General features: G+C 51.2%; 1 long non-coding RNA gene across 1 annotated transcript in view; it reads right to left on the bottom strand.

Annotated features, from left to right (window-relative positions):
* The window catches only part of LOC122540809, a 21,314-nt gene that overhangs the window by 6,750 nt on the left and 1,076 nt on the right, over positions 1 to 13,488 (bottom strand). The window contains exons 2-3 of the long non-coding RNA XR_006309420.1: positions 11,741 to 11,747; positions 3,479 to 3,482 (exon numbers count right to left, since the gene is read on the bottom strand). This is a non-coding gene — a long non-coding RNA (uncharacterized LOC122540809). The remainder of the gene's footprint in view (positions 1 to 3,478; positions 3,483 to 11,740; positions 11,748 to 13,488) is intronic.

The raw sequence follows: 13,488 nt of genomic DNA, 5'->3' as shown, positions 1-13,488 counted from the left end.
AACACCCCTATTCCCCCACCAACCTCCACTTCTCCCACCCACGTCCCCTACACACCCCCATACTACTTCCCCATTAGCCCCCCACTCCCCTCCCACTGTCCAATGGATATGGGGAGAAAGCTTGGAGATTGGCACAAGGTAATAATGCTCATTTGAAGGGCTGGTGCAGACAAGATGGACTGAATGGCCTCTTTCTGCACTGAAGCACTTCAGTGATTCTGTCAGGTTGAAAGCAGCCAGCTGATCTGATGGATAGAATCACACTCAGCTCCTTCCCTTCATACCCTCCTGTTCAGAAGCTCTCTCCTCCACTTCCGCCTGGTAACACAAGTTTGCAGCTGGTACAGATTTTAAAAATTTCACTAGGAGTAAGATTTTCGTTTAGTCAGCTGATATTACATGAAGCAGTGGGATTAAATAAACGACCACTTCACACTTCCAGCTGTAAATTAGATTTGATTTGAGCTGCTCCTGTGCAAATTCTCCAGCTCTCCAAAGATCTATTCTAATCATTCTAGTCTAAAACATTAATTGTGAGTTCAAGAGATGTTAGGAGACGCAAGCTGAGCAGAATGTGTAGTCTGTCACACGTGGGGAATCCTGGATACGGTCAGTGTCCCAGATGACCACATGTGTAGGAGTGCTCCCAGAGACAGATGCTGGAGCTCCGGGATTCAGAGCTAGAATTGTGGTTGGATACACTACAGCACGTCCGGGAGGCTGGGAGATGCACGTTTAGAGAGGTGGTCACACTGCAGCTCAAGGAACTAGGGGAAAGAACGGAATCAGTGACCACCCTGTCAGTCTGGAAAGAACAGGCAGATAGTGCAGGAATCCCCTGGGTTCCCACTCACGAACCAGCATTCCATTTTGGAAGTTGATGAAGGTGCCGGTACCTCAGAGGACTGCAGTCAGAGCCATGACTTTGGCACCACATGTGGTCTACAGGGGCAAAGAAGGAGAAAGGAAGAGCAACACCCATAGGGGATTCTTTAATCGGGGGAGCGGACAGATGTTTCTGTAGACATAGACTTTACAACAGGATGGTGTATTGCCGTGCTGGTGGCAGGGTCAGAGGTATCACTGAACGGCTACAGGGCATCCTGAAAGGGAAGGATGATAAGTTAAAGGTCATGGTACATGGTGGCATCAGTGATATGAACAAACTGAGGAATGAGGTCTCGCATCAAGAATTCAGGCAGCTCGACAATAGATTAAAAAGTCAGCCCTCAAAGGTTCTAATCTCTGGATTACTCCCAGTGCCACATGCTAGCAAGTTTAGAAGATGGAAAATGGGACAAATGGGCCAGCATAGTGGCTCAGTGGTTAGCATTGCTGTCTCACTAGGGAGGAGAAAGTGAGGACTGCAGATGCTGGAGATCAGAGCTGAAAATGTATTGCTGGAAAAGCGCAGCAGGTCAGGCAGCATCCAAGGAACAGGAGAATCGACGTTTCGGGCATAAGCCCTTCCTGAAGATTCTCCTGTTCCTTGGATGCTGCCTGACCTGCTGCGCTGTCTCACCAGGGACCCAGGTTCAATTCCAGCCTCGGGCGACTGTCTGTGTGGAGCTTGCACATTCTCCCCGTTGTCTGCGTGGGTTTCCTCTGGGTGCTCCGGTTTCCTCCCACAGTCCAAAGATGTGTAGGTTAGCATGGATTGGCCATGGGAAATTACCCATCCTGTCCAGGGATACATAGGTCAGGTAGATTGGCCATGGGAAATGCAGTTAATAGATAGAGGGGTGAGTCTGGGTGGGATGCTCTTCGGAGAGTTGGTGTGGACTTGATGGGCTGAACGACCTGTTTCCAAACTGTAGGGATTCTAAATATGTGTCTCAAGATGTTGGTGCACGAGAGAGGATTTTAGATTCCTAGATCATTGGGATTGTTTTTGGGGAAGGTGGGACATGTCCAAACAGTCTGCACCTGGACCTCATTGGGGCCAACATCTTTGCAGTAGGTTTGCTGGTGCTATTGGGAGAGTTTAAACTAGTTTGACAGGGGGAGGGGACACAGAATATTGTGGAAACAGTGATGCATCATGCAACAGCTATGGAATCAAGTCACAGTGAGTTCAGCCATGTTGAGTGTTGAGAAGGTAAGGCAAGGTTGGGTGGTCTTTACTTTATTGCTAGGAGTGTGATAGGGAAGATTGATGAGTTAATGGATTTGAACGTGGAAGTATGATATTGTTGCCATCACAAAAACATGGTTGAGGGAAGGGCTGGACTGGCAACTCATCAATGTGGGGGATAGAATTATAGATGAGACAGAGGTGGGTGTAAACAGAGTGGTGGTGTAGCAATATTAGATAAGGAGTCAATTACAGAAGTAAGGAGGGAGGATGTGGTAGCTCAGTGGTTAGCACTGCTGCCTCACAGCAGCAGGGATGTGGGTTCAATCCCAGCCTTGGACAGCCGTCTATGTGGAGTTTGCCCGTTCTCCCCGTGTCTGTGTGGGTTGCCTCCAGGTGTACTGGTTTCCTCCCACAATCATATGATGTGCAGGTTATGTGGCTTGGCCATTCTGAATTGCCCATTGTGTTCAAGGATGTGTTGGTAAATGTATTTGTAAGGGGTAAATGTAGAATGGGTCCGGGTGGGTTATGTTTTGCAGGGACAGCCTTGACTTGTTGAGACAAATGGCCTGTTTCCACACTGTAGGGATTCTATGAAATCTTGGAAGGGTCCTCAAACAAGGCTTTGTAGACATATACGTTTAATGGTAAGGTCCTCAGGAGTGTTATCGGACAAAGGCACCCTAGGGTACAGGTTCATAGTGATTTGAAAGTGAAATTGCAGGCAGACAGGTGGTGAAAAAGACGTTTGGTATGCTTTCTTTTATTTTCAGAGCATTGAGTACAGGAGTTGGGAGGTCAGGTTGCAGCTATACAGGTCAATGGTTAGGCTACTTTTGGAATATTGTGCTGTTCTGGGCTTCCTCCATATCAGAAGATTGTTGTGGAACTTGAAAGGGTTCAGAAAAGATTTACAAGGCGAGGGTTGGCAGGTTTGAGCTGTAGGGCGAGGCTGAATAGTCTGGGGCTGTTTTCCCTGGAATGTTGGAGGCTGAGGGGTGACTTAATAGAGTTTTATAAAATCATGAGGGGTATGGATAGGGTGAATAGATATGGTCTTTTTCCCTGGGGTATGGAAGTCCATAACTAGAGGGCATAGGCTTGAGGTGAGAGGAGAAACATTTAAAAGAGACCTAAGGGGCAACGTTTTCACGCAGAGGGTGGTACGTGTATGGAATGAGCTGCCAGAGGTTCTAAGTGTTTAATTACATCCCAACTTGTAGACTTTCTAATCAGAGAAAATAATTTTTATCTGTCTAGTCTATCTTTCCTACTTGATATTCTGCATTCTTTGATTAGATCAACCCTTCTCAGTTTTTTCTGAATACTGAACCCCAACTCCCACAGCTTAATCCTTAGACTCCCAGGTATGGTTTTGGCAAATCCATGATACACTCCCACCAGGCTCCTGATGCCCTTTGAAAGATCAAACTACTGCCCTGTTAAATGTCTTGCGAAAATAAAATCCACGTTGCAATGTTGAAAATATCATTGATGCGAACACCCAAACATTATAACCTTCTGTAAACCCACCCTTTCATTTTAAGTCACTCCGGACTTTCACTGACAGATTATAAGACTCAAGAGCTATTTTTTCAGTCGTGTAATGATATCCATGTTGGAGCTGGGACAGCCCAGCAAACGAGTTCCAAATGGATTTAGAACACAAACCAGCCTTACCTCTGCCAGAGACCTCACTTGGAACTTTCAAAGTTCCACCAACTCTGTGCTTCTCATTCATAAATGCTGCCCCCTGCTGATCAAAATAACATGGTGACAAACTCAAGCAGGCTTGTTTTCTGAATAGCACAAAATTAAGAGCTTCTGTCTAACATCATTCTCAATTCCCCCCACTGACACTCTGTTGCAGAAAATTGCTTCCATCCACAGGAATGTGGATCTGAGATTCGCAGCATCCACATGGGTTTGTGGAGCTGCATCTGGACTGAACTCTGAAACAGCCTGAAACTTCCCTATCAGGGCCAAGCTGAAAACTCTCCATTTTTTGGCAGTTCTGTGAAGAAACGTTCTCTGCAATTTTCTTCATCCCTTTCCTACATGACTGCACTTTAACAAGACTTCACCTGGCTGCAATGTAGGGACTCCTGACCTTTGGGCCTGATGTAAAGTCACTGCAATGGTTTTCCACATTCTAATTGCCCCTTAACCACAGTGTCTTCCTCACCCATTTTAGAGGGCAGCGAATTGTCCACCTCCAACGTTCCTTATAATTTTTCTTCCGGAAGTGACATAATATTGGTTGGCGTGCTTGGAGCTTCCCATTGGCTGAGGGAACATCGTCCATCGCATCGCTGTGGGTCTGGCATCACATGGAGAGCAGACTAGGTAGGGACGGCAGATTATCTTCTTTAAAAGAAATCAGTGAACCAGGAGGGTTTTTACTCAATGCTTCCCCTGTTACTATCACTGAGACCAGCTTTACAAAATGATTGTAAACTCCCCAGTTTCTCTGGGTGGGACTCGAACCCGTGTTCCAGGAACATTCAGCTAGGCCTTTGGATGACTAGTCCAGCAACATTATCAGTACACCACTGCCCCCATTTACTTTATTACATTTTCTTGTTTGCAAAGCTCAGTGGGAGCCCTGTAAGATCTTTGCACACCTTGGATGCCGGCCTTGTACACAGCCCGGGCTTTGAATTGCTCCACTGGTAGCTGTCAGGCCCCAAACTCAACACCTTTTCAGCTCTTTACTGAGAGAGGCCTGCATTCTTGAGCTGGAGGCTTCAGAAATTCAAATGCCAGCAGGTAGCTGGGGAATTTAAACTCAGTTAACTAAATAAATCCACAGCCAAACGCCGGCATCAGTAATACTGTCAATGAAAATACCAGATTACTATACAAAACCCATCTGGATCACTGATGTTCTTTTAGGGAAGAAAAATCTGATGTCTTTGCTCAGTCTGACCTCCATGTGGTTCCAGACCTACAGCGATGGGGTTGACCTAACTGCCCCTTGCAATGGCCAAGTAAGACACTCAACTTCTCAACAAAAATTAGGGACACGTCGTGAATGTTAGCTGCTCCTCTATTACTGCGTCACCCTTAGTCAGCTCGACCTACATTCAGGATGTTCCTGAAAGGCAACTTTTCAGGTGAAGCTTTTGACCATTTGTTGTTACGGTTGCTCTATGTGGCTCAGTATTCGGATTCTGTTTTGTGAAGCATTTCAGGATGTTATCTGCCCTAATGTCACTCCAGGTTACTCCAAATCATATTTTGATGAGGAAGGCCATGGGATGCAACTTTGGACGTGATGTTATATCGTGGATGCCATATAAATGGAACCTGTTGTTGCTTGGAATGTTGGCTGTCCAGTCCGATTCTGTCCACACCCAACATTTTGTACCAATGTCCTTTACGGCAGAGGTTAGCTGGATAAGGAATGTGTCACGTGACTATTGCCCAGAGATTGCGAACACGGTGATTTGCAAACACATTCCTCCTTGATGTGTGACAGCTGCAAGGAAGGCTGGGGCCTGTAAAAGGCACTTGCAATAACTCCACAGAGGGCAGTATCCCGTCACCAAGTCACACTTTATTTACACACGGAGAGTCCTTGGCACTGCTCTAGCTCCCTTAGAGCCAGCTCTCAGAGTGAACAGAACCTCTGACACTCCTGTTTATTTCTGTCAGCCAGCGTTCCCTGATTGGATCAGCCCCAATCAGGGAACTTCTATTCTATGAGGTCCACCTGGCTGACCCTGTTACAATCCCTACGTCAAGTCCAATAGCAAACAACTGGGGGAAGAGATGCGAACATCTCTGAGATGTGAACGTCTTCTCTGAGAGAAGATGGGAAAAAAAACTAGCACAAGAAAGAGGAGACAAGAGAATGGACTATAAAATAAAGAGTTTCTTAATTCATGAGCATGTTCCTTTAATATTTTCCCTGGCTCCACTTCAGTCAGTTGTTGGACTATGAGCTGATTGGCGCCTACGATGCTAGAAACGGTGACACAGTCTGCAAAACTACACACTTGAAAGAGAATAGCTTTCCTTATTGTACACTTAACAAAAGTAGCCACCCATTGGAACAATGAGAGGTTTTGTCTTGAGCGCAGGTACTACCACTTGCAGAATGGGTGCAGCTCCAACAACACTCCAGAAGTCAAAACCCTCCAGGACAAAGCAGCGTGCCTGCTCAGCATCTCATCAAACACTTTCATAACCTACTCCCTCCACCACCAACGCTCAGTAACAGCAGTGTGTACTGTTTACAAGATGCACTGCAGAAATTCACCAAAGACCCCGAGACTGCACCTTCCAACTCACAACCACTTCCATCTGGAAGGACTGAGAGCAGCTGCATGGGAACACCACTCTCTGTAAGTTCCCCTCCAAGCCACCCACCATCCTGATTTGGAAATATGTCACAGTTCCTTCCCTGCTGCTGGGTCAAAATCCTGGAATACCCTCCCTAACAGCACTGTATATTACATGGACTGCAGTGGTTCAAGGAGTGACTCACCTCCACCTTCCTGAGGGCAATTATTGATGAGTAATACATTTTGGCCTTACTGGGGATATCCACATGCTTTTTTAATCACTCACAGGACATGGGTGTCACTGGTAGGGCCAACATTTATTGCCCATCCCTAGTTGCCCTTGAGGAGGTGGAGGTGAGCTGCCTTCTTGAACCGCTGCAGTCCAAGCGCTTAAGATTGACTCATGGTGCCTTTAGGCAGGGAATTCCAGGATTTTGACCCAGTGACAATCCAATGAAAGAGCATATGAAGGAGGCTGAAGCATCAGTGTAGTACTGAGGGAGTGCTGTATTGTCAGAGTGAACCTGTCCCACAGTGATTCAAGTCCCAGGTGGATCTGTTAGATATTGAAGGTGCCACAGTCCCACTGGAAGAACGGGAGGTTTTACAGTATGCCTGTTCAATGTTCCTTACTGAAGACAACACAATCGGAATATTTGCCAGTTGCAGCACATGGTTGTGTGTAAAATGGTGGCCGCCACTTGCCTGTGGTGTTAAGTCACTGAACTGCACAGTGATGAATAGAGACGTGACCCTCCGAATTCTCTCTGCTCCTCCTGGTCTGGCCGCTGGAAACATCCACTGATTCAGTTCTCTGGGTCCAAGTTCTGAAGTTTCTGTGTTAACCCAGTCTTCCATAGCTCAGTGTGTAACCTCCCTGCCTGGGTCCCTGACGTTGCAGCCCCCTGACTGACCCCTGGTCACTGTCCTTGAAGCCCCCTGACTGACCTCTGGTCACTTTCTATGCAGCCCCCTGACTGACCCCTGGCCACTGTCCTTGCAGCTCCCTAACCGACCCCTGGCCACTGTCCTTGCAGCTCTCTGATTAAACCCTGGTCACTGACCTTGCAGCTCCCTGACTGACCCCTGGTTACTGACCTTGCAGCCCCCTGACTGACCCCTGGTCACTGTCCTTGAAGCCCTCTGACTGACCCCTGGTCACTGTCCATGTAGCCCCCTGACTGACCCTTGGTCACTGTCTTTGCAGCTCCCTGACTGACCCCTGGTCACTGACCTTGCAGCTCCCTGACTGATCCCTGATCACTGACCGTGCAGCCACCTGACAGACTTCTGGTCACTGTTCTTGAAGCCCCCTGACTGAACTCTGGTCACTGTCCTTGAAGCCCCCCGACTGACCCCTGGTCACTGACCGTGCAGCCCCCTGACTGACCCCTGGTCACTTTCCATGCAGCCCCCTGACTGACCCCTGGTCACTGTCCTTGCAGCTCCCTGACTGACCACTGGGCACTGACCTTGCAGCTCCCTGACTGACCCCTGGTCACTGACCTTGCAGCCCCCTGACTGACCCCTGGTCACTATCCTTGCATCTCCCTGACTGACCCCTGGTCACTGACCGTGCAGCTCCCTGACTGACCCCAGGTCACTGACCTTGCAGCCCCCTGACTGACTCTGGTCCCTGTCCTTGCATCTCCCTGACTGACCCCTGGTCACTGACCTTGCAGCCCCCTGACTGACCCCAGGTCACTGTCCTTGCAGCTCCCTCACTGACCCCTGGTCACTGTCCTTGCAGCTCCCTGACTGACCCCTGGTCATTGTCATTGCAGCTCCCTGACTGACCCCTGGTCACTATCCATGCGGCTCTCTGACAGACTCCTGGTCACTGACCTTGCAGCTCCCTGACTGACCCCTGGTCACAGACGTTGCAGCTCCCTGACTGACCCCTGGTCACTGTCCTTGCAGCTCCCACACTGACCCCTGGTCACTGTCCTTGCAGCCACCTGACTGACCCCAGGTCACTGACCTTGCAGCCCCGACTGTCACCTGGTCACTTTTCATGCATCGCCCTGACTGACCCCAGGTCACTGACCTTGCAGCCCCCTGACTGACTCTGGTCCCTGTCCTTGCATCTCCCTGACTGACCCCTGGTCACTGACCGTGCAGCTCCCTGACTGACCCCAGGTCACTGTCCTTGCAGCTCCCTCACTGGCCCCTGGTCACTGTCCTTGCAGCTCCCTGACTGACCCCTGGTCATTGTCATTGCAGCTCCCTGACTGACCCCAGGTCACTGTCCTTGCAGCTCCCTCACTGGCCCCTGGTCACTGACCTTGCAGCTCTCTGACTGACCCCTGGTCACAGACGTTGCAGCTCCCTGACTGACCCCTGGTCACTGTCCTTGCAGCTCCCACACTGACCCCTGGTCACTATCCTTGCAGCCACCTGACTGACCCCAGGTCACTGACCTTGCAGCCCCGACTGTCACCTGGTCACTTTTCATGCATCGCCCTGACTGACCCTTGGTCACTGTCGGGTCAGCTCCCTGACTGACCCCTGGTCACTGACCTTGCAGCTCCCTGACTGACCCCTGGTCACTGACCGTGCAGCCCCCTGACTGATCCCTGTTCACTGTCCTTGCAGCCCCCTGACTGACACCTGGTCACTGACCTTGCAGCCCCATGACTGACCCCTGTTCACTGTCCTTGCAGCCCCCTGACTGACACCTGGTCACTGACCTTGCAGCGCCATGACTGACCCCTGGCCACTGATCCTGCAGCCTCCTGACTGACCCCTGGTCACTGACCTTGCACATCCCTGACTGAGCCGTGGCCACTGACCTTGCAGCTCCCTGACTGACCCCTGGTCACTGATCCTGCAGTCCCCTGACTGACCCCAGGTCACTTCCCATGCAGCTCCCTGACTGACCCCTGGTCACGATCAATGCAGCACCCTGACTGACCCCAGGTCACTGACCTTGCAGCCCCCAGACTGACCCTGGTCACTTTTCATGCAGCCCCCTAACTGACCCCTGGTCACTGTCGAGTCAGCTCCCTGACTGACTCCTGGTCACTGACCTTGCAGCTCCCTGACTGACCCCTGGTCACTGACCGTGCAGCCCACTGACTGACCCCTGGTCACTGTCCTTGCAGCCCCCTGACTGTCGCCTGGTCACTGACCTTGCAGCTCCATGACTTACCCCTGGTCACTGTCCTTGCAGCTCCCTAACTGACCCCAGGTCACTGTCATTGCAGCCCCCTGACTGACCCCTGGCCAATGTCCTTGCGGCCCCTCACTGACCACTGGCCAATGACCTTGCAGCTCCCTGACTGACCCCTGGCCACTAACCGTGCAGCTCCCTGACTGACCCCTGGTCACTGTCCATGCAGCCCCCTGACTGACCCCTGGTCACTGTCCATGCAGCCCCTGACTGACCCCTGGTCACTGTCCTTGCAGCTCCCTGAATGACCCCTGGCCACTGTCCTTGCAGCTCCCTCACTGACCCCTGGTCACTGACCTTGCAACTCCCTGACTCACCCTTGGTCACTGTCCTTGCAGCCACCTGACTGACCCCAGGTCACTGACCTTGCAGCTCCCTGACTCACCCCTGGCCACTGTCCTTGCAGCTCCCTCACTGACCCCTGGTCACTGACCTTGCAACTCCCTGACTCACCCTTGGTCACTGTCCTTGCAGCTCCCTGACCGACCCCTGGTCACTGACCTTGCAGCTCACTGACTGACCCCTGGCCAATGTCCTTGCAGCCCCTGACTCACCCTTGGCCAATGACCTTGCAGCTCCCTGACTGACCCCTGGTCAATGTCCTTGCAGCCCCCTGACTGACCCATGACAATTGACCTTGAAGCTCCCTGACTGACCCCTGGTCACTGACCTTGCAGCTCCCTGACTGACCCCTGGCCAATGACCTTGCAGCTCCCTGACTGATCCCTGGTCACTGTCCATGCAGCCCCCTGACTGACCCCTCGTTACTGTCCTTGCAGCACCCTGACTGACCACTGGTCACTGTCCTTGCAGCTCCCTGACTGATCCCTGGTCACTGACCTTGCAGCTCCCTGACTGATCCCAGGTCACTGCCCATGCAGCTCCCTGACTGACCCCTGGTCACTGTCCATGCAGCCCCTGAATGACCCCTGGCCACTGACCTTGCAGCTCCCTGACTAACCCCTGGCCAATGTCCTTGCAGCCCCTGTCTGACCCATGGCCAATGACCTTGCAGCTCCCTGACTGACCCCTGGTCAATGTCCTTGCAGCTCCCTGACTGACCCATGACAATTGACCTTGAAGCTCCCTGACTGACCCCGGTCACTGACCTTGCAGCTCCCTGACTGATCCCTGGCCAATGACCTTCCAGCACCCTGACTGACCCCTGGTCACTGTCCTTGCAGCACCCTGACTGACCCCTGGTTACTGACCTTGCAGCTCCCTGACTGATCCCAGGTCACTGGCCATGCAGCTCCCTGACTGACCCCTGGTCACTGTCCATGCAGCCCCCTGACTGACCCCTAGTCACTGTCCATGCAGCCCCTGACTGACCCCTGGTCACTGTCCTTGCAGCTCCCTGAATGACCACTGGGCACTGACCTTGCAACTCCCTGACTGACCCCTGGTCACTGACCTTGCAGCCCCCTGACTGACCCATGGCCAATGACCTTGCAGCTCCCTGACTGACCCCCTGGTCAATGTCCTTGCAGCTCTCTGACTGACCCATGACAATTGACCTTGAAGCTCCCTGACTGACCCCTGGTCACTGACCTTGCAGCTCCCTGACTGACCCCTGGCCAATGACCTTGCAGCTCCCTGACTGATCCCTGGTCACTGTCCTTGCAGCCCCCTGACTGACCCCTGGTCACTGTCCTTGCAGCATCCTGACTGACCCCTGGTCACTGACCTTGCAGCTCCCTGACTGATCCCAGGTCACTGCCCATGCAGCTCCCTGACTGACCTCTGGTCACTGTCCATGCAGCTCCCTGACTGACCCCTGGTCACTGTCCATGCAGCTCCCTGACTGACCCCTGGTGACTGACCTTGCAGCTTCCTGACAGACCCCTGGCCACTGTCCTTGCAGCCCCCTGACTGATACCTGGCCACTGACTTTGCAGCCCCCTGACTGACCCCATGTCACTGACCTTGCAGCCCCCTAACTGACCACTGGCTAATGTCCTTGCAGCCCCTGACTGACCCCTGGTCACTGACCTTGCAGCTCCCTGACTGACCCCTGGCCATTGTCCTTGCAGCTCCCTGACTGACCTGCCATTCACTGACTGTTCCTGCTCGCCCTGACCGGACTAACCACTGCCTACTCCCCAGGCTGTAACTAGGCACACACCCCCTGACCATCAGCAGACTGGGTGGACAAGTAACTGCAGCAAGTCCCTGGTTGCTTTGCCAATAATGAATGGGAACCAGGAGCCTGACCATTGGGCACCACTGTACAAAAATAAAATTATTTAATATTTCCACCACCAACAAACCACCTAATGGACAGTGAACCATAATTTTTTCTTCTGGCAGTGACAGCATGCTGATTGGAACGCGCAGAACTTCCCATTGCCTGAGGGAACACCGTCCATCGCATCGCTGTGGGTCTGGAGTCAGATGGAGGCCAGACAAGGTAGGGACAGCAGATTTCCTTCCTTAAAAGACATCAGTGAACCAGGTGGGTTTTACAAGGTGTTTCCTTGGTTCCTGTCACTGAGACCAGCTTTACAAATTGAAGTTAAACTCCACCAGTTTCTCTGGGTGGGATTTGAATCCTTGTTCCAGCAGCATTCTGCTGTAACCTTATTGAGATAACAGTATAAGATGACCTCGTTTTTATGTTTCTAGCTTTATTTTCCGTCTTTTGGTTTATTTCTCTGTGTTTTAAGAACGACGACACTAAAAAACAACACTTTTCAATATATTAGTAATAAATACACAGGACAATAAATAAATCAAATCAAATCTAATTATCTATACCCCTCATGATATTATACACCCCAATATGGTCACCCAGCCAATGGTGAGCTTAAGGGAATTGCTGTAATTTGTCGATAGTGAACTGGTTTCAGTGTCTTTGGTAAGACAGGAAACTGCTTATTAATGAGGCAGGATTGTTGTTAATTCAGAGCCCAATGAGCAACAATCCCCCTCAAGGGGCAACTTGCCACTGCCCGGAGAGAATCTCACCTCGGGCAGATGCTTTAAAGACAGAGCGAGATGTTCCCGATGGAGAGAGAGAGAGAGTGACCTCAGCAGATTCCTCACTTGATTCCGACACCAATCTCACCATAGGCCACCTCACTCAGGCCCCAGTAAAACTGCACCCAAAATGATTTTTTGCTCAGGCTGGTGATTTTAATATCAATAGAATAAAGTTAAAATTAAACAGGCAATGAGAAATATGACTGGATAGGACTGAAATATATCATTGTGTTAAAGCAAATCCACAGTCCAAAATTTCCAAAACTGTCTCTCAGATTCATACAGGTCTAAATTTATCCAGGTCTCTCTTGAGTGTAAAATGTGGTGCTGGAAAAACACAGCAGGCCAATCCGGGGGTTGGGACTGAGATAAGGTGGGGGAAGGGGAAATGAGGAAGCTGGAGAAATCTACATTCATCCCAGGAAGATGAGGCGCTCTTCCTCCAGGTGTCAGGGTCAGGGTCTGGCGATGTTGGAGGCCAAGGACCTGCATGTCCTTGGTGGAGTGCAGGTGAATTTGCAACAGATATGGAAGGTTCACCTGCACCTCCACACACATCATTTACTGTATCTGCTGCACCTGATGTGGTCTCCTCTACATTGGGGATACAGGCCGCCTACTTGCAGAATGCTTCAGGGAACACCTCTGGGACACCCCCACCAACCAACCCAACCGCCCCGTGGCTGAACACTTTTCTCCTCTACATTGGGGAGACAGGCTGCCTACTTGCAGAATGTTTCAGAGAACACCTCTGGGACACCGCACCAACCAACCCAACCACCCCGTGGCAGAACACTTTAGCTCCCCCTCCCACTCCGCCAATGACATGCAGGTCCTTGGCCTCCTCCATCGTCAGACCCTGGCCACACAACGCTTGGAGGAAGAGCGCCTCACCTTCTGCCTAGGAACCCTCCAACCACATGGGATGAATGTAGATTTCTCCAGCTTCCTCATTTCCCCTTCCCCCA

The sequence above is a fragment of the Chiloscyllium plagiosum genome, chromosome 36 (genome assembly GCF_004010195.1).
Source record: "Chiloscyllium plagiosum isolate BGI_BamShark_2017 chromosome 36, ASM401019v2, whole genome shotgun sequence".
Classification (NCBI taxonomy): Eukaryota; Metazoa; Chordata; class Chondrichthyes; order Orectolobiformes; family Hemiscylliidae; genus Chiloscyllium; species Chiloscyllium plagiosum.
This window is presented reverse-complemented; position numbering and strand designations above follow the sequence as displayed.